Source organism: Garra rufa, chromosome 16 (genome assembly GCF_049309525.1).
Source record: "Garra rufa chromosome 16, GarRuf1.0, whole genome shotgun sequence".
Classification (NCBI taxonomy): Eukaryota; Metazoa; Chordata; class Actinopteri; order Cypriniformes; family Cyprinidae; genus Garra; species Garra rufa.
Genome location: NC_133376.1, coordinates 35,936,020 through 35,958,354, shown reverse-complemented (window position 1 = coordinate 35,958,354; position 22,335 = coordinate 35,936,020). Strand labels below are relative to the sequence as shown.

At 34.0% G+C, this 22,335-nt stretch overlaps 1 protein-coding gene across 3 annotated transcripts in view; it reads left to right on the top strand.

The window, feature by feature from the left end:
* Positions 1 to 6,123: 6,123 nt before the first annotated feature.
* The window catches only part of mid2 (midline 2), a 148,675-nt gene continuing 132,463 nt past the window's right edge, over positions 6,124 to 22,335 (top strand). For all 3 annotated transcript variants that reach the window (XM_073820535.1, XM_073820536.1, XM_073820534.1), the window contains exon 1: positions 6,124 to 6,313. The gene's annotated coding sequence lies outside the window, so the exon portion shown is untranslated. The remainder of the gene's footprint in view (positions 6,314 to 22,335) is intronic.

The following is a 22,335-nucleotide window of genomic DNA, read 5'->3' as shown; positions in this document are numbered from 1 at the left end:
GGCGGCAGGCGTTCGGGAAACACAATGCTGTCTTTCTTCATCTACATGACCACAAGCATTTTTTATCAGGCCTCACTGGGCCTCTCAGATTACTAAACCACAGTCAGTTTGCATATTGGCTGAGACTGCTTTAGGAAAACACTCATCTTAGGTGGCAAGAACAAACTGTACTGTATTACCTCATTCTGTGCTGCCATCAATTGTTTATGTTCTCATGGAATTTGTAGTATACATGCAGCAGCTGACAGAAAAAAAAAGTTCATTAAGTCTCTAACGGTTGAATTTTTAGTTAGAATTATTAGTTTTTGTTGGCCAAAAAATTCTTTAATGTTTCTGTATGTTACATTTTGCAAGTTTGAGGTTTTGTTTTATAATCAATTCATTATTTCACTGCTTGAATTTTGCTAAAAGCCTAGAATAGTTTGTTTAATCCCATTGACAACTTCACCCACACAATATAAATGTGTGACATTCAATGACGTTATAGACATATTACTGCATAACAGTTATTTTTAACCAACTTCAAGTGTAAAAATGTGCTTGAATAGAAATGTATATAATAATAGAATATATAATTTGTTTGTAATAGAGCAAAATATTATTATAACATTATTATTATGCTTTCTGTTTCTCATTTATTTCAAATTTGATTAAAATTTAAGTTTTCTGTTTTAAAATATTTTAAAATGTAATTTATTTCATTGCAAAGCTGAATTTTCAGCAGCATTACTGTATTCTTCAGTCTCACATGATCCTTCAGAAATCATTCTAATATGATTGCTGCTCAAGAAACGTCTCTTTATTACCAGTGTTGAAAACTGCATCATATTTTTGTGGATTTTTTCCACAAAAAGTTCAAAGAACAGCGTTTATTTGAAACAGAAATCTTTTGAAACATTGTCTGTCTGTGATTTTGATTAATTTAACGTGTCCTTGATCAATAAAATAGTTAATTTAAAAAAAAAGAGAGTTTTATTTCAAAAATTAAATTAGAATTATTATTTTGTGAAAATAATTTACTTAACCCCTTAGAGTTCCTGTCAAACTTAACTCAATGCAAAACGTTCCGCCGGTGGAACGTTGGAACACTAAGGGGTTAAACCGTGGGAATGAATTAGTAAATTGTGCACACGATTAAGTAAATCGAGGAAACGGATGAGTATATCGTGCGCACAATTTAGTAAACTGAGAGAACAAATTAGTATATTGTGCACACGATTTAGTAAACCAAGAGAACAAATTTGTGAATCATGTGCACAATTTAGTAAACCGAGGGAACAAATTTGTAAATCATGCACACAATTTAGTACACCAAGGGAACTAATTAGTAAATTGTGCGCATGATTTAGTAAAACGAAGGAAAAAAATCATAAATCAAATGCATGTTTTAGTAAACCAAGGGAACAAATTAGTAAATCGTGCACAAATGATTTAGTAAAACGAGGGAAAGAATTTGTAAATCATGCACATGAATTAGTAAACCGAAGGAACAAATTCGTAAATTGTGCGCACGATTCAGTAAATAAATTTAGTACACATTTAGTAAACCGAGGGAATTAATTAGTGAATCGTGCACACAATTTAGTAAATCGAGAGAACAAATTAGTAAATTGTGCACACAATTTAGTAAACCAAATGAGCAAAGTAGAAAATAGTGCACACATTTAGTAAATCGAGGGAACGAATTAGTAAATTGTGCACACATTTAGTAAACCAAAGGAACAAAGTAGTAAATTGTGCGCACATTTAGTAAACCGAGGGAATGAATTTGTAAAACTCGGACATGATTTACTAAACCGAGGAAACTAATTAGTAAATCGTGCACAGGATTTAGTAAACCGAAGGAATGAATTAGTTAATTGTGCGCATGACTTAGTTAAACGAGGGAACAAATTCATAAATCGTATGCTTGATTTATAAACCAAGGGAACAAAGTAGTAAATCGTGCACACATTTAGTAAAATGAGGGAACGAATTATTAAATCATGCACATGATTTAGTAAACCAAGGGAACAAATTTGTAAATTGTGCACATGATTTAGTATATTGAGGGATCAAATTTGTAAATTGTGCACATGATTTAGTATATTGAGGGATCAAATTAGTAAATCATGCACACGATTTAGTAAACCGAGGGAACAAAGTAGTAAATCGTGCACACATTTAGTATATTGAGGGAACAAATTAGTAAATTGTGCACACAATTCAATAAACCGAGGGAATAAATTAGCAAATTGTATGCATGATTTAGTAAACCAAGGGAACGAAGTAGTAAATCGTGCACACAATTCAGTAAAATGAGGGAACAAATTAGTAAATTGTGCACACAATTCAGTAAACTGAGGGAACAAATTAGTAAATTGTGCACATGATTTAGTATATTGAGGGATCAAATTAGTAAATCATGCACACGATTTAGTAAACCGAGGGAACAAATAAGTAAATTGTTCACATGATAAACTGAGAGAATGAATTAGTAACCAAGAGAGCAAATTCGTAAATCGTGCGCATGATTTAGTAAACCAAGGGAACAAAGTATTCAGTTGTGCACACATTTAGTAAATTGAGGTAATTATTTAGTAAATTGTGCACACGATTTAGTGAAATGAGGGAACGAATTAGTAAATCATGCACACGATTTAGTAAACCAAGGAACGAATTTGTAAATCGTACGCATGATTTATAAACCAAGGGAACGAAGTAGTAAATAGTGCACACATTTAGTAAAATGAGGAAACAAATTAGTAAATTGTGCACACAATTCAGTAAACTGAGGGAACAAATTAGTAAATTGTACGCATGATTTAGTAAACCAAGGGAACGATGTAGTAAATAGTGCACACATTTAGTAAAATGAGGGAACAAATTAGTAAATTGTGCACACAATTCGGTAAACCGAGGGAACAAATTAGTAAATTGTGCACATGATTTAGTATATTGAGGGATCAAATTAGTAAATCATGCACACAATTTAGTAAACCGAGGGAACAAATAAGTAAATTGTTCACATGATAAACTGAGAGAATGAATTAGTAACCAAGAGAGCAAATTCGTAAATCGTGCGCATGATTTAGTAAACCAAGGGAACAAAGTATTCAGTTGTGCACACATTTAGTAAATTGAGGTAATTAATTAGTAAATTGTGCACACGATTTAGTGAAATGAGGGAACGAATTAGTAAATCATGCACACGATTTAGTAAACCAAGGAACGAATTTGTAAATCGTACGCATGATTTATAAACCAAGGGAACAAAGTAGTAAATCGTGCACACATTTAGTATATTGAGGGAACAAATTAGTAAATTGTGCACACAACTCAGTAAACCGAGGGAACAAATTAGTAAATTGTACGCATGATTTAGTAAACCAAGGGAACGAAGTAGTAAATAGTGCACACATTTAGTAAAATGAGGGAACAAATTAGTAAATTGTGCACACAATTCGGTAAACCGAGGGAACAAATTAGTAAATTGTGCACATGATTTAGTATATTGAGGGATCAAATTAGTAAATCATGCACACGATTTAGTAAACCGAGGGAACAAATAAGTAAATTGTTCACATGATAAACTGAGAGAATGAATTAGTAACCAAGAGAGCAAATTCGTAAATCGTGCGCATGATTTAGTAAACCAAGGGAACAAAGTAGTCAGTTGTTCACACATTTAGTAAATTGAGGTAATTAATTAGTAAATTGTGCACATGATTTAGTAAAATGAGGGAGCCAGTTCACAAACCGTGCACATGATTTAGTAAACCGAGAGAAGAAATTAGTAACCGAGGGAATGAATTAGTAAATCGTGTACACAATTTAGTAAACCGAGAAACGCATTTGTAAATCGTGTGCATGGTTTAGATGGAAATAGTCAGAATACCTGGGCTATCTGTCTCAGAAAGGTGTAATTAAAGCATCTACCAGCAGGAGATACCTGCAAGCTAGTCAGCCAAACCTTGACCTCTTGGGTGCAAGCGAAAAGTTCCAGAAAATAGTTCAAGCCTAAAGCTGCCCGATCCTGTTCTTGGAGAGCTGCCTTTCTGCATAATTCAGTTCCAGTCCTGCTCCAGCACACCTGCCTGTAATTATCAAGTGTTCCTGAAGATCTTAATTAGCTGGTTCAGGTGTTTTTGATTACGGGAGGAGCTGAACTTTGCAGGAAGGTAGATCTCCAAAAACAGGGCTGGGCAGCCCTGGCATTAAGCCTTCCAAACAGCTGCAAGAGGAAAAAATCAATGGGAAATGGCTCGATATGCTTCATGGAATATTTATTTAGCTACAGCTTTTTCCATATAATATCATTCAATTAAATCACTACAGTATTCAAAAGTCTTGTTTGCTTAGTTGACCATAGGTCTGCTGCATTTATTGAACCTCCACCGCAGGGTCAATCATACTTGGCAGTTGATACCAAGTGCCCTTGATTTCTGAACTCTGTTGTACTGTAAGTGTTACAAGTGCAAATTGTTTTGTCAGCAATGCTGTGAGTCTGTAACTAATTAGCAGTTGTTTGTTTTGATTTTTTTTTTGTTTTGAGTGTTCGTGCATAACACTTCAGACATGAGTTGAGAGCCCGTGGTAGGACAGCATGGCCTTATCTCAGTGGGATCCACTCGACAGGGGGTCTGCTCAAACTTGAACAGCTAATACCATGTGACATTTCTGCGTCTACTGCAATTTGCAAGATTTTTTCCCAGAAAAACAGGAAATTAGGTTCACATTGCTTAGCTGAATATCAGTATGTTGCTAATAAACTCCAACTGCTGGCTGTGTATTTAATACATTCTTGTGATGCATTAAAGTTATTTGTTTGGGATTTTAAAGCTTTTAAAAATGTAATCAGGTAGTCCGTCTTATACATCCGAGCTCAGCCAATCAGATTTGAGAACCAGAACTAATTGTTGTACAGTATAGTACAGGTCAGGGGTGCTTGTCATGTTTTAATATTACATAATCTAGTTATATAATTATTAGTTTTTGTTGGGGAAAGAAGAAGGAGGAAAGATGCATTAAGAGCCGGGGGTGTAAACTTTTGAACATAATTAAGATTGTGTAGCTACTTTTCTTATTTTGCCTAAATGTCATATTTTTTTCATTTAGTACTGCCCTTCAGAAGCTAAAGAAGAAACTTACATGCTTCCCAGAAGACAAAATAAGGTAAATTTACCCTGATCTTTAAATTCAAAAAGTTTTCACTCCCTGGTTCTTATACAGACATTGTTGAAAAGGGTTCAAACACACAAAAATGCTGAGAAAGCAAAGAATTTTTGGAACCTAAAGGATTTTTCTGAAGAACAGCGGTCAGTTAACTGTTCAGGACAAACAAGGGACTCATGAACAACTATTAATAAACAAAAACAAAACAGTTGTGGATCATTCAGGTAACAACACAGTATTAAGAATCAAGTGTATGTAAACTTTTGAACAAAGAGGGTCATTTTTTTATAATTTCAACTATTATTTTCTCTTGACTATATGCAAACATCTTTTATGCGACATCTTATTCAGGTCAGTACTAATTAAAAAATAACATGCATTTTGTATGATCCCTCTTATTATTTTGGTAAAAGTAACATTTTGCAGATTCTGCAAGTGTGTAAACTTTTGACTTCAGCTGTAAATGTGTCACTGTATAAAAGCTTAAAATATGTGCTTGTATATATATATATATATATATATATATAATATTCACTGGAGTAAAATGTGACAACTAGCCTCAGTCTCTCTGTTTATGGTAAACCTCCTGAGAAACGCAAATGACCCTCTCTGTCCTGATTGTATTTGCTTTCATAGCTGCTCATGGTTAATTCTGTTCACCATTCATTTATTACATGTGATTCTCGTTAATAATAAGCTATATTATATAATATCTCCCTGCTTTTATACACAGTTGTACGCGAGGTGTAACAAATGGGTCACGGCTGTTCCTTCCAGGTCCACAGACGACCATAACATTCATAATTCTTATTATGGTTCATATTGCTGAACGTGTAGAGACGAAAGAGTGCGGTCTAGTGATTAATGACCCTGCCAATAACAAGAACCTGACTGGAAGGAGACCATAGCCGCTCATAGCCATCATTCGGGAGACTCTTTGCGCGTGTGTAGCCGGTGGGAGGAGCCGGTTTCCTGCGATTGTCTGTCTGCGCTCTCGCTGCGCGCATTCCTCTAAAGTTGCGTTCTAGAGACATACTGCGTCGCGGAGGATTGCGCGTCGAGACAGTCACAGTTGTTTCTGACATCAAGATTTCATTTGTTTCCCGTTTTGGTTTCCTTCAAGATGACAGAAGAAAAGAATGTTCGACATTTAAAGCTGGTACGTGAGTATGTGGGCATGTATCTCGCTGTGCTGTAGTTATAGTTGCTCTTTGGACAGTATTTGAACTGAAGAACTGTTCAACTGTCAGATTGGAGGTAGTTTAATGCATCTTGAAGTAAACTAAAAGCGGAGAAGTTTGAATAATTCTGTAAACCGAGGCTGTGCTGCAAAACCTACTGAGTTGCTTACCTAGACAGTGTTTTAGGGCAACGCAAGCGCTTCAAAATGCTGTCTAGGTAGTGAGCTCGCTGGACATTGAGAAACAGCGCGGTGGAGTCGGTGTGTTTTACTTCTTAACCTGTCTGTTCTCTTTTGCACCGCGTTTCGACGCTATTATTGGATGAATGTCTGTTTGGAGATGCTGATTAACATTGTATCGTCATTTTAGCTGCGATGAGCAGTGATGTTCCACTGTAGACAGGGATAAATGGATGATTAGTGTTATATAGCCTATTCTAATAATCTGAACATTTGGGGGATTTGCGCATATCACGTTCTTTAAAACGCTAAGCGTTTCATTTAGTATGGACTTCACATTAAAAGTATGGAAAATAACACCATTGATTTTAAGTAATCTTGTATTTCACTTACAGATTAATATCATTCTGAAACGTTTCTCTTATTATTTATTAATTTATTTTATTTATTTTTCTAAGTCTTTTGGGACCATTTCTAAGAGCAGATATGTGGTTCTTAACTTGGGGGCCGGGGCCCACTAGGGGGCCTCAGTAAACCTTCAAGGGGCCACAATATGTGAAATATTTGAAAATAAATATGTGACCCTGGACCACAAAACCTTGTAAGAGTCCATTTTAAATTGAGATTTATACATAAATAATGAGCTTTCCATTGATGTATGGTTTGTTAGGATCGGACGATATTTGGCCGTGATGCAACTATTTGAAAATCTGGAATCTGAGAGTGCAAAAAATCTAAATATTGAGAAAATCCCCTTTAAAGTTGTCCAAATGAAGTTCTTGGCCATGCATATTACTAATCAGAACTTAAGTTTTGATATATTTATAGTAGGAAATGAACAAAATATCGTAATATCCTAATGATTTTTGGCATAAAAGAAAATTGATAATTTTGACCCATGCAATGTGTTGTTGGCTAATTTACCTGTGCTACTTAAGACTGGTTTTGTGGTCCAGGGTCACAAATGCTATATAAGTGCAAAAACATAATGAATCCGATGTCTTGCTTTAGAGAAAGATTAGTTTAACATACACTAGTTAGTTCTCAATCAAAACTTGTTAGTGGATATAAAATATTGTGTATTGTTAATGTTCTTTTTTTTTCACTTCAAATATATTTGCAAGTCGTTTCCTTTGAAAATAGGTTAAAAGCTACCTGAGCAGAGTGAGAAGTGTCTAAATTAAGCTAATTGTGATCAGCTGTTGTGCGTACATTTTAGTACCACGTGTCACATTTAATAACTTATACAGACAATAAGCTCACCTGCTATGAACCAGTTTGAGAATGTGTTTTCACTCTAAAAGAATGTTGGTAGTCGTTGTTTTTAGTAGCATTACTCACTGAGGTTTTTGATCGTAGGAAACTCATGTTACTTCTTTTTCGAATCAGAGGATAAATCCATCAGCAGTGTTTTGGATCAGTTTGATCTCAGGACTCCAGTTTAATTGTTTTCATACCTCAGCTGGTTTTGATTTGTAAGTGATTGTTTGCACTTGCTTTTACAATATAAAGTCTATTGTAAGTGTCGAGCTTTCATCAAAGGCTGTCAGAGTCCCTTAACAGAAAGCAGGTATATGGGGGTGTATTGTTTGTTCCGCTGGTATGCAGAATGAAAGTCGAAGGTCATTAAAATGTCATTTAGCAGCTGTCAATTTTAAAAGATTATGTTTCAGATTGATCTGATTTGCTGAAAGAGCACTACTGTTGGCTGACATAACTTACACGCTAAACCATTTAACATTTATGAGTAGAATAAAAGTGATACACCATGGCTGTCAGTCCATTCATGTTCTTTCATACAGGCTTAGATTACTGCCAGCTAAAATAGGGATGGTTAGCCCTTAAAAAAAAACATGACTTTTATTCCACTGCGACTCTCTGGGCAAAACAAACTGAGTGTGCACTTGTTTTGAAGGCACCTCTTTTTTTACGCTCCTGTGGCTCATGACATGACACGTTCTCTCAGCTGAATTACACATGAATAACAGCGTAATTAGATGATATGAGGTGGTGGGTAACAGAAGGCTGAAATGGGCTGAACCTCGTTTCTTTTTTGCCCTTGCTCTTTGTTTTTTTGTCTCTAGGGCAAAAACAAAAGTATGATGTACTATTGTGTAGTCAAAGGGCAACCACAAAATGCCATTTTGTCATTTAATTCTATAATTGTAATTGCGCCTGCTGGGAAAAAAAAAAGCTTCTAATCCTGAAAAGTAAATTGAATGCCTTTATAGCTGGAAGCACTGTTGTTTTAATTGATCCATTTGTTTTTGATGTGGTTATATTGCAGCAGTATGCAAGCCTAACAAAATGTATATATACCGACCATAAATATATCAAAATGTAAGTTTTGATTAGTATTATGCATTGCTAAGAACTTAAAGGCAATTTTTCAATATTTAGATTTTTTTGCACCCTCAGATTTCAGATTTTGTTGTATCTCAGATATATTTGTATCATATATATTTAAAAAAAAAAAATCACTCTAGTGACTGGTTTTGTGGACCAGTGTAACATATATAAATCGTGAGGAACCATCATTGACCAAACAGACATTATACAATAATATACTGTATAAACATCAATATTTATGTACTATATATTATCAGAAGTTTAATGTTTTTGAAAGAATTCTCTGTTTAATCAAAAATACAGTTTAAAGATGAATATGTTTTCATTTAAAATGACTTTTTTTTTTCTTTTTGAATATATGTGACCCTGGACGACAAAACCAGTCATAAGGTTAAATTTGACAAAAGTGATTATACATCATATGAAAGCTCAATAAATAAGCTTTCTATTGATGTATGGTTTGTTAGGATAGGACAATATTTGGCTGAGATACATCTATTTGAAATCAGAAATCTGAGGATGCAAAAAAATCAAAAAGACTGAGAAAATCACCTTTAAAGTTGTCCAAATTAGGTTCTTAACAATGCATATTACTAATCAAAAATTACATTTTGACATGTTTACAGTAGGAATTTTACAAAAAATCTTCATGGAACATGATCTTTACTTAATTTCTTAATGATTTTTGGCATAAAAGAAAAATCAAAAATTTTGACCCATGCAATGTATTTTTGGCTATTGCTACAAATATACCCCAGCGACTTAAGACTGGTTTTGTGGTCCAGGGTCACATATTTTAAAATGTAATTTATTCATCTTTTCGGCAACATTACTCCAGTTTTCAGTGTCACATGATCCTTCATAATTATTCTAATATGCTGACTTGCTGATCAAGAAACATTTATTATTGTTATCAGTGTTGAAAATAGAAACTGATATTTTTTTATGGTTTCTCTAACAATTCATTTAAAATAGACATCTTTAAAATCGTAATGCATATCTTTACACTTTTGATCAATTAAATGCATCCTTGCTGAATGAAATTATTGATTTCTTTCAAAAGTATTCTGACAGCCCTACTCACAATCATATCTGACCCTGGACCACAACCAGTCATAATAGTTTTTTTTATTTTTTTATTAATATTTATACATTATCTGAAAGCTGAATAAATTATAAATAAGGCAATATTTGGCCGAGATACAACTATTTGAAAATCTGTAATCTGAGGGAGCCAAAAATCTAAATATTGAGAAGTTGTTCAAATTAAGTTCTTAGCAATGCATTTTACTAATCCAAAAATAAGTTATGATATATTTACAGTGTACAAAATATCTTCATGGAACATGATCTTGACTTTTGCCATTTTGGCATAAAAGAAAAAACATCATTTTGACCCATACAATGTGTTTTCGGCTATTGCTATAAATATACCCGTGCTGCACTTGGATTCCAGGGATACATATAGTAAATTATACATGCGTATTACACTTTGTTACTATGTTTAAAATGCATTGCAATTCCTAAATCAGGAATGTGGCAGTTTAACCTCTCTTCGCTAGAAGCAGGCAGGTGTGTTTGACGAAATTGCATTGTTGTCAGCATTCCACGAGGAACTCTGTTATAACCACAGTAAACAGAAACAATAACTTTTTCACAACATTTAGAGCTCGCGCCCTTCCTGTCGGTAATATTTAGAGTGATATTTTTAGTCTGCTGTGCATGCAACCTTTTTGTCCAGTACTGTAAATGTTTATGCATATTCATCTTTCACCCCATTATTTGTCCTTGATGGGGAAATTATCTGTTGCATTCATTGTGTTGAGCTGTACAGAGTTTCCTATGCTGCTGTTCAGCCGCTGCTGATTCTACACAGCAAAAGAAATGATTTCACCTGCTTTGCTTGCAGGCTGAATTGAATGAGAGATAAAAAAAAAGTCTTTTTTGGATTGTCTTTGTCGGCTATGTTGCAAGCAGTGTCGTTCGATAGTATAGTAACTATATTAACCATATCGGTGGGAATTTTCAGTAGGAAACACTACAGCTACATCATATGGCCTCAAATTCAGCTCACATAGAGCTCTGTTGAGAGCCTCTAGAGGGGCCGGCTGGGGACTGCGTCTGGATTGGACTGGCTCTGAGAGAAGCGTGAAGGGTACATTTTGCACAGTCCCTAGCAGACGCTTCGCTGATCGTGTCTGCTCACGGAGGGGACGCGTAAATCTCAGTGCTTTGTGCTGTAAGGTCGTTGTGTACCTAATGAAGGTGTTGCATATTGATCACATGCTCCCAGTCACATGTTTTATTCAGGGAGTGATGATCCTGTTCAAATCCTCGGTTATTTCTCAGTGCCATACTGTGTATTCATGAGACACGTGAGGATCAGGACGGTCCTGATGTTGTCCCACGGTTGGTTTGTGTGATTCATAGTCAGCTCGAGCAAACCACGTTAAGACAATGTCATATATTATAAATGAGTATCAGCACAACAATCTGCTGATTAATTTGAGCCGCAGACATGCAGCAAAACAAGTTGGTTTTAGACAGACTGGCTCTTGTTCTGTTATGAACAAGTCTCAGATATTTTAGAAGTAGGGCTAGGCAATGTAGATGCCTTCTGGTGATATGTATTTGCTCTAATATTTCTTGAAAATGGTTGTTGTTATTGTTGAGAAGCTTTACGATTTTTATGCAAGCTATAAAACAGTAAAAATCCACTTTAGATGAATCATGTTTTCTACATAGTTTTGTTCTAAACGGGCTATTTAATGCATTATTTATATTTGATTATACTTAATTAGTTTTATTTATATGCACAGCACTATCACAGGACACTACTATACAAGTTCATGGTCAGTATTTTTTTTTTTTTTTTGAATAGACATAAAAAAGTTAATTGATCAAATGTGACAGTAATCACATTTAACATTTTACAAAAGATTTACATTTTAAGTAAATGTTTCCTTTCGAACTTTTTGTATCACATTAATGTACCACAATTTCCAAAAATACTTTTGTTATTCGCATATTACTTATTTCTGATGGATCATGTGACACTTTAGTCTGGAGTTATAATGATGCAAATTCAGCTTTGCATCACAGGAATGAATTCTTGAAAATTATTTTTTTTTTCAGGGTTCAAGGCAAGCACATAGTGCTGAAATCCTATTGTAATTGTTGTAACAATGGTCACAGATCAGCGATGTGTAAAAATGATGGTGCAGACTAACCTGTAAGCCGTAGAGACTTGAAACTCGGAGGGATGGTAGTATTCACATCACCGACAACGTCACCAAGGCTCACCCCAATCGGCCTCACAGGGGCGCTACAGTGATCAAAAGTATGAAATCGCTTATAACTCCTAAACTGTCAGTCGCAGTCGTGATTTTTTTGCAAAAACTACTTTTGCGAATTAGTCCTAGGTTTTTCACTCGATGAGAACCAAACCAGTGCAGAAAGATTCTCTAGAGAGCGAATATCAATGATGATATGAGTAATGATAATTATCACAAAAAATAAATAAAAGTAGATTCACCGTCACAAAGGGATGCCTAAATGTTCAAAATTGGCTGGGCCACTTCTAGTAAAATGCCTATAACTCTTGAACGGAATGAGATAAATTCACCAAACTCAGAACACTTATGTAAGAGCTCAGTCTGAGGATCATGGAGCTTGGCCACTTGGTGGCATTATAAGGGGGAAAAAACATAAAAATGGCTATACCTAAGCAACCATTTGTCCTATCAACGTGAAAATCACTGTGCACAGTCTTGGTCCAAAGTGCCACAAGTGTCTAGAAGGACATTTGCGTGTCTCAAAAAACATAGCCGCCATGCACCTATCAAACATGGTTAATGGAGGCCGATCAGAACTAAACTCGGTGTGCCTGTTTGACTCATGGCCCCAAAGGTCTGTGAGAAATTTGAAAGAAATCGGCAACTTGGGGGGAGATATCGTCTTTTTCAAGGGTGTAAACGATTGTGCATTGCGCGGTTTTTCGCACATACATGCAATATTCGTATCATATAACAGAACTCCTCATTCCAGGCAACTTTGCCTCTAGAACCACTGCTGTCAATGGAATTGTTTGTTTGATTTAGAAGATGTAAAAAACCTACTTTTTCTAACTACTCTTAGGTTTTTCCCTCAATCTGGAAAAAAAACACTGCAGTACAATTCTCTGGACTCAATGAAGTCAATGATGATCAAAATAAAGTTTAAAAAAGTGGCCTGTCCAAATTTACCCCAAATCCTATAAAGCCTAAAGGAAAACTCAAAATCCACGAAACCTAGTGAGCACATGCGACAGGTGATTCTAAACAAGCATGCACAATTTTAAGGAGATCTGGCGCTATAACAGTCATAAACATTACAAAGCAAAATATTTCTATGGTAAATTACACATTAAACATCTTGCTGCATAATACTTTTTTTCATATGTGCTTAAATGCAGCCTTGGTGAGCATAAGAGACATCTTACTGACCCCAGACTTCATCACGGTAGTGTATATCAAGAGAAACAGTGCATCTCACGCTTGCAAGCTGATTGTTGATTCTCATATACAGCGAACAGAAAAGGACACTGATTGACATGATGACAGCAGATATTTAATCAGTTGTTTTTGTTTTTTGTAGTTGTTTTCAGGACCATTTTTGGACTTTGTCTAATTAACATAACTAAACTACCTCCGCTGCACATTTCCATTTGGAAACTTTTGAACTAAATTAAGTTTTAGATTGAATCTTCCCATAAAAACAGCCAATGATATGCTGTCGCTCTTCCTCACTTCTGAATCTGAATCACACCAGATGCTTTCACTTTGCCTCTGGTCCTGGGACTTCTCTGTACCGCTTGTAACTTTCAGCTTGAGTATGCAACATTTCTGAGTGTATTCTGAAAAATAATGAGGCTTAATTGGATTTTCTGCCCATGTTGATCTCCATCCTGCTGTTCCCAGAGAGGAGCACTGAGCTGCGAGACGCTGGAAGTGAGATGGGCGGTTGACTCTCACAGGACCGCTGACCCTGGGGGCGGGTGCTCATGTACAGGCTGTTCCACTACTGCAGCTTTGCCACTTCCTCCAGCAAACAGCAGCTCAGCAGGAAATGGGCTCTGGTCTGTTCAGTGCCAGGCAAGTCTCTGTAGAGACTCAAAGCACTAGCACATCCATTTCAAATCATGGGATTGTAAGAGCCCCGGGAAGCTTCCGAAAAAGCTGTTATAATTAGTAGTGACAGACTGAATTTGTGGACTTTCGCTGCTCATTTTAAGGAAAACCTCTGAAATGGATTTAAACTTGGCCTTTGAGACTAGTCATCATTTATGCTGTCAGGTTATGTGAAATTTGATACATCAGGAACATGAACGATTAGATCTTCTGTTGACCAGATGTTGTTCCCTGTCAAGGTTTCTGCAGGTATTAAAAAGTCTCAATTTGCCCTTAAATCAGAGCAGAAGAGTCTTAAATTCATGGTCATGGCATTAAATATTTTATGCAGTGCAGAAAATGTACATCTTGCATGTTTTTGTCTTGTTTTCCAGTATACATATCTAGCTAAATGTTCTTAAATCAGTTTATTTGATGTGCAAAATGAGCATATATAAAGAGCATTACAAAGTTGAGAATCTGAATTAAAGTGACTTTATGCTTAAAATAGGAACAAATATCTGTGAATGAAGTATGAAAGCTTATTTTAGCATTTGAATTTAGTTCTTCTATGGAAGCCTGTTTCCGCCACTGAATAAAAAAAAGGTAATTGTAACTTTTTTCTCACAATTGTGAGTTTGCATCTCGCAATTCTGACCTTTTTCTCAGAATTGCATGATACAAACTCACAATTCAGACTTTTTTTCTCAGAATTGTGAGATATAAACTCACAATTGCCAGTTATAAAGTCAGAATTGCGTACTATAAACTTGCAATTGTGAGTTATATAGTCAGGGATTACATCTCGCAGTTCTGAGAATATATTCGCAAATTCTGAAATATACACTCGCAGTTGCGAGTTAAAAAGTCAGAATTATGAGATATAAATTTGCAATTCTAAGAAATGAAGTCAGAATTGCATGATATAAACTCAGAATTGCATATTATTAAGTCAGAATTGTAAGACAAATTCGCAATTGTGAGAAATAAAGTCAAAATTGCAAGTTAAATTTACAGTTCCGACCTTTTTCTTAGTTCTAAAGTCAGAATTCTGTAATTTAAACTCGCAATTCTGAGAAATAAAGTAATTTTTTTTTCACAATTCTGATTTTTTTTCTCATAATTGCAAATTATAAAGTTAGAATTATGTGATTTAAACTCGCAATTCTAAAAAAATTGCAAGTTATAAAGTCAGAATTGTGTGATTTAAACACAATTCTGAGAAATAAACTCACAACTCTGTGAAATAGTCAAAATTGCAAGTTAAACTCAAAATCCTTTTCTTTTTTCTCGGAAATGCAAGTTATAAAGTCAGAATTGCTTGATTTAAACTCACAATTCTGAGAAATGAAGTAAAAATTGCAAATGTTAAACTCAAATTCCGACTTTTTTCTCAGAATTGCAAGTTATAAAGTCAGAATTGTGTGATTTAAACACAATTCTGAGAAATAGTCAAAATTGCAAGAGTTAAACTCACAATTCTGACTTTTTCTCATAATTGCGAGTTATAAAGTCCGAATTTGCATGATAGAAATGGGCTTTCATATTTTTCTGAGCCCACTGGATGATATGGGTTCTTGTTTCAATCATAAAATTGTTCGATTTTTATTAACTTATCAGAAATAAGACGTGTCAATTTGCTTCTCAATATATTTATTTATCAGCTTTTTTTTGTTGTTTTTTTGCACTGGAAAACAAGACAAAATTTTGAAGAATTTTCGCACTTATTTTATGACCTCTGTTGAAGCATTGAATATAAGATTTTTCAAAGAGGTATAAGCCTGGCATATAACTGTGTGTGGATCTTAATTTTTTTTTGCTAGCTTTAGTTGAAATGAATTTAAAAGTATTGAAGATCCGTTGAAGTTGTATTTTCAAACTTTAAACAGTTGCTAATACAACTCACTTTCTGGACATTTGCATTTCAATATCAATCAATATCAATATCAATATCAATATCCCTTTATTGTCATTGCATGTTAACATACAACGAAATTGCATCTCTCTCATAAGAAGGTAACTATATTCACATACATTCAAAAAAAACACCAATATTAAAGTGACTTGTGCATTTCATTAGTGTGCTCAGTCTATCCTTCAAATGATAAGAATCTGTAGAAGGCAACCTTAAATATAGGAATTCAGTTCACGTATTATTGCTGGAAAAAAACTGTTCCTAAATCTGGAGGTGCGAGTCTTTAAAGCCCTATAACGTCTCCCAGATGGGAGCAGTGCAAAGACGTTATGAAAAGGATGGGTATTGTCCTTGATGATGGTACAGGCTCTGCTATGACAGCGAAGCCTGTATATGTCCTTAAGGTGAGGCAGTGGAAGTCCAATAGTCTTTTGGGAGCTTTTAATAACCCTTTGAAGTGCAGCTCTATCGGCCACAGAACAATTTCCATACCATGCTGTAATACAGTATGTTAATATACTTTCTACTGTACAGTGATAAAATGATTTCAATAGTCTGGCAGAGAGATGGGCCTTCCTCAGAGTTCGTAGAAAGTAAAGTCTCTGTTGGGCCTTTTTGACCAGAGCATTAGTGTTAACTGTCCATTTAAGGTCTTCGCTGACATGAATGCCCAGAAACTTAAAGCTGGACACTCTTTCCACCTCCTCTCCCTTTATTGCCAAGGCCTGGGGTTCTTCTTGATGTCGCCTGAAGTCTATAACCAACTCCTTTGTCTTCTTGATGTTAAGAGACAAATTGTTGTCTGAGCACCACTCGACCAGCCTAGACACTTCATCTCTATAGGCAGCTTCATTGCCCTTTGAGATGAGCCCCACAAGAGAACTCATTTAGAGAACATATTGACGTATTTGTTACATCTTCTTCAATTTGTGAACATTCTGTCATCATTTACTCATCCTCATGTTGTTCCAAACCTGTATGAGTTTCTTTCTTCTGCTGAACACAAAAGAAGATACTTTAAAGAATGTTGGTAACCAAACAGTTGTTGGTAGTCATTGACTTCTATAGTACTTTTTTAATAGAAGACAGAAACTCATGCCCATTTGGAATGTTTGGGATTTCCAACATTCCGTTTGAAAATTTCCCTTCATAAAACTTGGAGAGATCCTGTCTATGTTGTTTGACCCCCTGATATATAGTGTATACACTATACAGCTGTGGCCACCTCCAAATGACCCACGTCTGCTCCGTCTCTGTGCTGGTGGAGGAAGAGGTGAGCATATGGGACTAATCGGCTGTGCCGCCGTGGAGGTGGAGGCAGGCGAGAGGTCAGGAGTTTCCTGCGGCAGCTGAGGGAGGCTCCCGCCGTGGCTGTTAAGAGCCAGCTGCCGTATGCGTACATATGTGTGTGTCTGCCTGCGTCCTGTGATCTCACCTGGCACGGTGGTCAGGCAGTGGCGTCATCCACCCTCACTCCAGAACCCTGTCCTTCAGGGCCAGTAAAGCACAGACAGGGTGGAGCGTGGCTTAGCGTTATGATTATAGACACAGAAAGTGTGCATTTCAACTCTAGCAGACACACAAGTGTACTTTGTATATTGTATAAATATGAGCCCTGTCACAGATACTTACAGTATTACTTTGATCCTTAAGAATGCATGAGGTGTTTAAGATGCAGATACTGAATTTAAAGTGCAGCAGAGAGATATTTTTTTGCAGTCTGTACTAAATGTGATAAAAAGATGTTCTACGGTGAAACACATACATAGACAATAAATAGACTTACTTTGAGTTTTCACTGCTGGGTGCACAGAAAAAAAAAATTATTCACAAACAAATTACTCTTCTGATTCATTTAATGAATTATTCAAAAGACTAACAGACTCCAAAGTTATTGCTGGCTTAAGTATTTGTTGAATCTTTCAGAATGAATCATCTGGCTGCTTGTTTATATGATGACATTAAATTAAAAATACATTTTAAGACTATATATTAGATAAAACTGTTAAAAAAAGTCATTAAGCTTCATCGTAAATAGTTTTTATTTTTTAGGAAGAAATTAATACTTATATTATTTCTGAATAAAACATTAAATTGATCAAATGTTAGAGTAAAGACATTTACAGTGTTATGGAAGATTTCCATTTCAGATAAATACTATTAATTCAATTTTTATTTTCATCAAAATTCCTGAGAAAAGGAAAATGATCATGGAAACGCTTTGCATGAAACATTGATGAGCAACATTTTTTGTAATTGCGAGAATGAAGTTCTAAGCAATATTTTGACAAGTCAAAATTACAATAATTAATAACAACAATAATATCAATTAATACAATAATTATTTACAAAAATTTTAATATTTAGAGAATAAAGTCGAAATTAAAAGAATAAAATCAAAATTATGAGAATAAAGTCAAAATGTTTGGAGAATAAAGTTTTGTGCTAATTTTGTGCTTTGTTGCTTTTAATATAGCAGCTCAGCTTTCAAATTTGGACAGTTTTATCATGAAATACAAATTAAAACTGTGTTTTTTCATCTTTATTTAGTTTATGTAGTTTAGTTTAGAGCACAATATAAATGTGAAGGAACATCAGAAGGAATGAAAGAAATGAAGGAATAAAACAACAGTATAGCCTAATTTAATGAAATTAATTCTTGTAATTTTAACTTTATTTTCAAAATATTTTGACTTTATTCTCAAAACATTTAAACTTTATGCTCGTAATTTTTACTTTTTTCTTTAAATATTTCAACTTTATTCTCGAAAAAATATTTGACTATTCTCGTAATGTCGACTTTATTTTTTAAATATTTCGACATCTTTCTCAAAATACTTTGACTTTATTCTCAAAAAATGACAACTTAAATCTCATATTTTAAATTTTTTTTTTTACAACATGGCACTAAAATCCTCTAATTCCACATATATTCAAATTTATTCTGGTGGCCTGGCAACTTCTCCTGGTGCTCCCAATCTGGGTCATTTGCATGCCCAATATAGCCTATAACTTTAATTGCACAATTTAATTCTCTGAACTTTGAATTTATTCTCATAATTTCAACTTTATTCTCATAACTTCGACTTTATTCTCAAAACATTTTGATTTTATTCTCGTAATTTTGACTCTAAACATTTCGACTTTATTCTCAAAACATTTACACTATTTTTGCAACATTTCAAATTTATTCTCAAAACATTTTGACTTTATTCTTGTCATATCGACTTTATTCTCAAAACATTTAGACTTTTTGCAACATTTTAAATTTATTTTTGAAACATTTAGACTTTATTCTTGTAATTTTGGCTTTATTCTCAAAACATTTGACTTTATTCTTGAAATATTTCGACTTGATTCTCAAAACATTTTGACTATTTTTGCAACATTTCAAATTTATTCTCAAAACATTTTGACTTTATTCTCGAAACATTTTAACTTTATTCCAAAGCATTTGACTTTATTCTTGAAACATTTCGACTTTATTCTCAAAACATTTTGACTATTTTTGCAACATTTTAAATTTATTTTTGAAACATTTAGACTTTATTCTTGTAATTTTGGCTTTATTCTCAAAACATTTTGACTTTATTCTCGAAACATTTTGACTTGATTCTCATAATTTCAACTATTCTCTAAACTTTTCAACTTTATTCTTGTCATGTTGACTTTATTCTCAAAACATTTAGACTATTTTTGCAACATTTCAGATTTATTTTTGAAACATTTAGACTTTATTCTTGTAATTTTGGCTTTATTCTCAAAACATTTTGACTTTATTCTCGAAACATTTTAACTTTATTCCAAAGCATTTGACTTTATTCTTGAAACATTTCGACTTTATTCTCAAAACATTTTGACTATTTTTGCAACATTTTAAATTTATTTTTGAAACATTTAGACTTTATTCTTGTAATTTTGGCTTTATTCTCAAAACATTTTGACTTTATTCTCGAAACATTTTGACTTGATTCTCATAATTTCAACTATTCTCTAAACTTTTCAACTTTATTCTTGTCATGTTGACTTTATTCTCAAAACATTTAGACTATTTTTGCAACATTTCAGATTTATTTTTGAAACATTTAGACTTTATTCTTGTAATTTTGGCTTTATTCTCAAAACATTTTGACTTTATTCTCGAAACATTTTAACTTTATTCCGAAACATTTCGACTTTATTCTTGAAACATTTTGACTTCATTCTTGAAACATTTCGACTTTATTCTCGAAACATTTTAACTTTATTCCAAAACATTTCGACTATATTCCTGAAATATTTTCAACATTATTCTCGTAATTTCAACTTTATTCTCGTAATTTCGACTTTATTCTCAAAATATTTTGACTTCATTCTCAAAATATTATGACTTTTACAAAACATTATGATTTTTGTATTTTTTAACATGGCACTACAACGCTGTTGTACATAAGAGACTTCTTTTTAAAACCTAAAAATCTTACCAGCATTGATCAAATGTAAAGACATTTACGGTATGGATTTATGTCTATAATGTGATCTATTATACAAATATATCTATATATTTAGATAAAAAAGAGAGGATGTTATTATCTTAAATAATGATTATGAAAACAAATGTTTTTTCTTCATTAGAATAATGCATGCTGATGAATCATTGGATGTTTAGTAAATCCCAGAAACATTTATTAAGTAAATACAGGTAATTCTGATACCATGTTGACTTTGAATCACAGCAGTACAGGCTGTGGCATGCACTCCAGTGACCTCAGCAGCATCAGCAGTCCATATTTCAGCGTACGCGTCGTCTGCTCTTGACTCATTTATGATCATATAAAACCACAAAATAAATCCACGTGCGTAACTCCCCCTCACCTTTTGCATGTTTACTTTGACTCTCAGCAGAAGGAGCTCTGCACATTTAAGCCGAGCTCCGTGGATTTACAGCCCTTTGTTAGGAATACAGGCAAAGGCTCGGAGAGAGCAGGTAGGAGGAAGAGAAGGGATGAAGAGCTAACTCACTCACACTTACTCACTTCACCAGCATGTGAACACAGAGAACGGGGGACTCCTACGCTCTCCGTCGGCTCAGTAACAGCCCAACTTAAGGCAGAGCAGGATTATGGTGCATGACTGAAAAGCTCTCTGCAATTTATGCGATGCATAATCCATGAATTATGAATACAAACGAGCCATATGTTTGTGTTTCTAGCCGTGGAATGCTATCTATAGCTTATTGTGTCAAAGCATATTTTTCTCAAGCTGTCTGTTTGATGGCTGATTATCCCATTCAGTGCAGAATAAACATCAAAATTGAACTGTGCCGAATAACACTGTGGGTTTCAGGTGGAAAACGCATCAGAACTAATATGGAAAGTCTTGTGTAAGATAAGCCATATTTTATACACTTTTAGTGCATTTAAATTTTTCTGATTATGCAAGTCATGGTTTCTTATATCAATATCACTGTAGTTGCTGAATTAAACATGATATTTAAATTTTCTATATGTAAATGTTGTTTTGATGGGCTAAGCTTGGCGTAGAGTAGACATTCAGGGTTACACTAGGAGCTGATGCATAAAATTTAGCTGACATATGTGACCCTGGACCACAAAACCATAAGGTTATCGTAAGGGTAAATTTTTTGAAATTGAGATTTATCACCTGAAAGCTGAACAAATATATCCATTGATGTATGGTTTGTGCGACAATATGACAATATTTGGCCGAGATACAACTATTTATTCTAAATCTCTGGAATCTGAGGGTGCGCAAAATCTAAATATTGAGAAAGTCATCTTTAAAGTTTTCCAGATGAAGTTTCTAGCAATGCATATTACTAATCCTAATTCCTAATATATTTACAGTAGGAAATTTACAAAATATCTTCATGGACCATGATCTTTACTTAATATCCTAATGATTTTTTTTTTCATAAAAGAAAAATCGATAATTTTGACTCATACAATGTTATTTTTGGCTATTGCTACAACTATACCCGTGCTACTTAAGACTGGTTTTGAGGTCCAGGGTCAGATGATATATATATATATATATATATATATATATATATATATATATATATATATATATATATATATATAGGCCTATATATATATATATGATATTATTTTATTTTTATTATTTTTTTTAATTAATAAGTTTATGCATCAAGGATATGATTAAATTAATCAAAAACAGGCAATAAAGACTGTTGCAAAAGATTTCTGTTTCAAACTAATTTTGCACAACTATTTTAAACATTGATAATAATTAGAAATGTTTATTGAGCAGCAAATCAGCATATCAGAATGATTTCCAAAGGATCATGTGACACTGAAGACTGTAATGATGCTAAAAATTCAGCTTTGCATCACAGAAATAAATTTCATTTTCAAATATATTAAAATAGAACACAGTTATTTTAAATT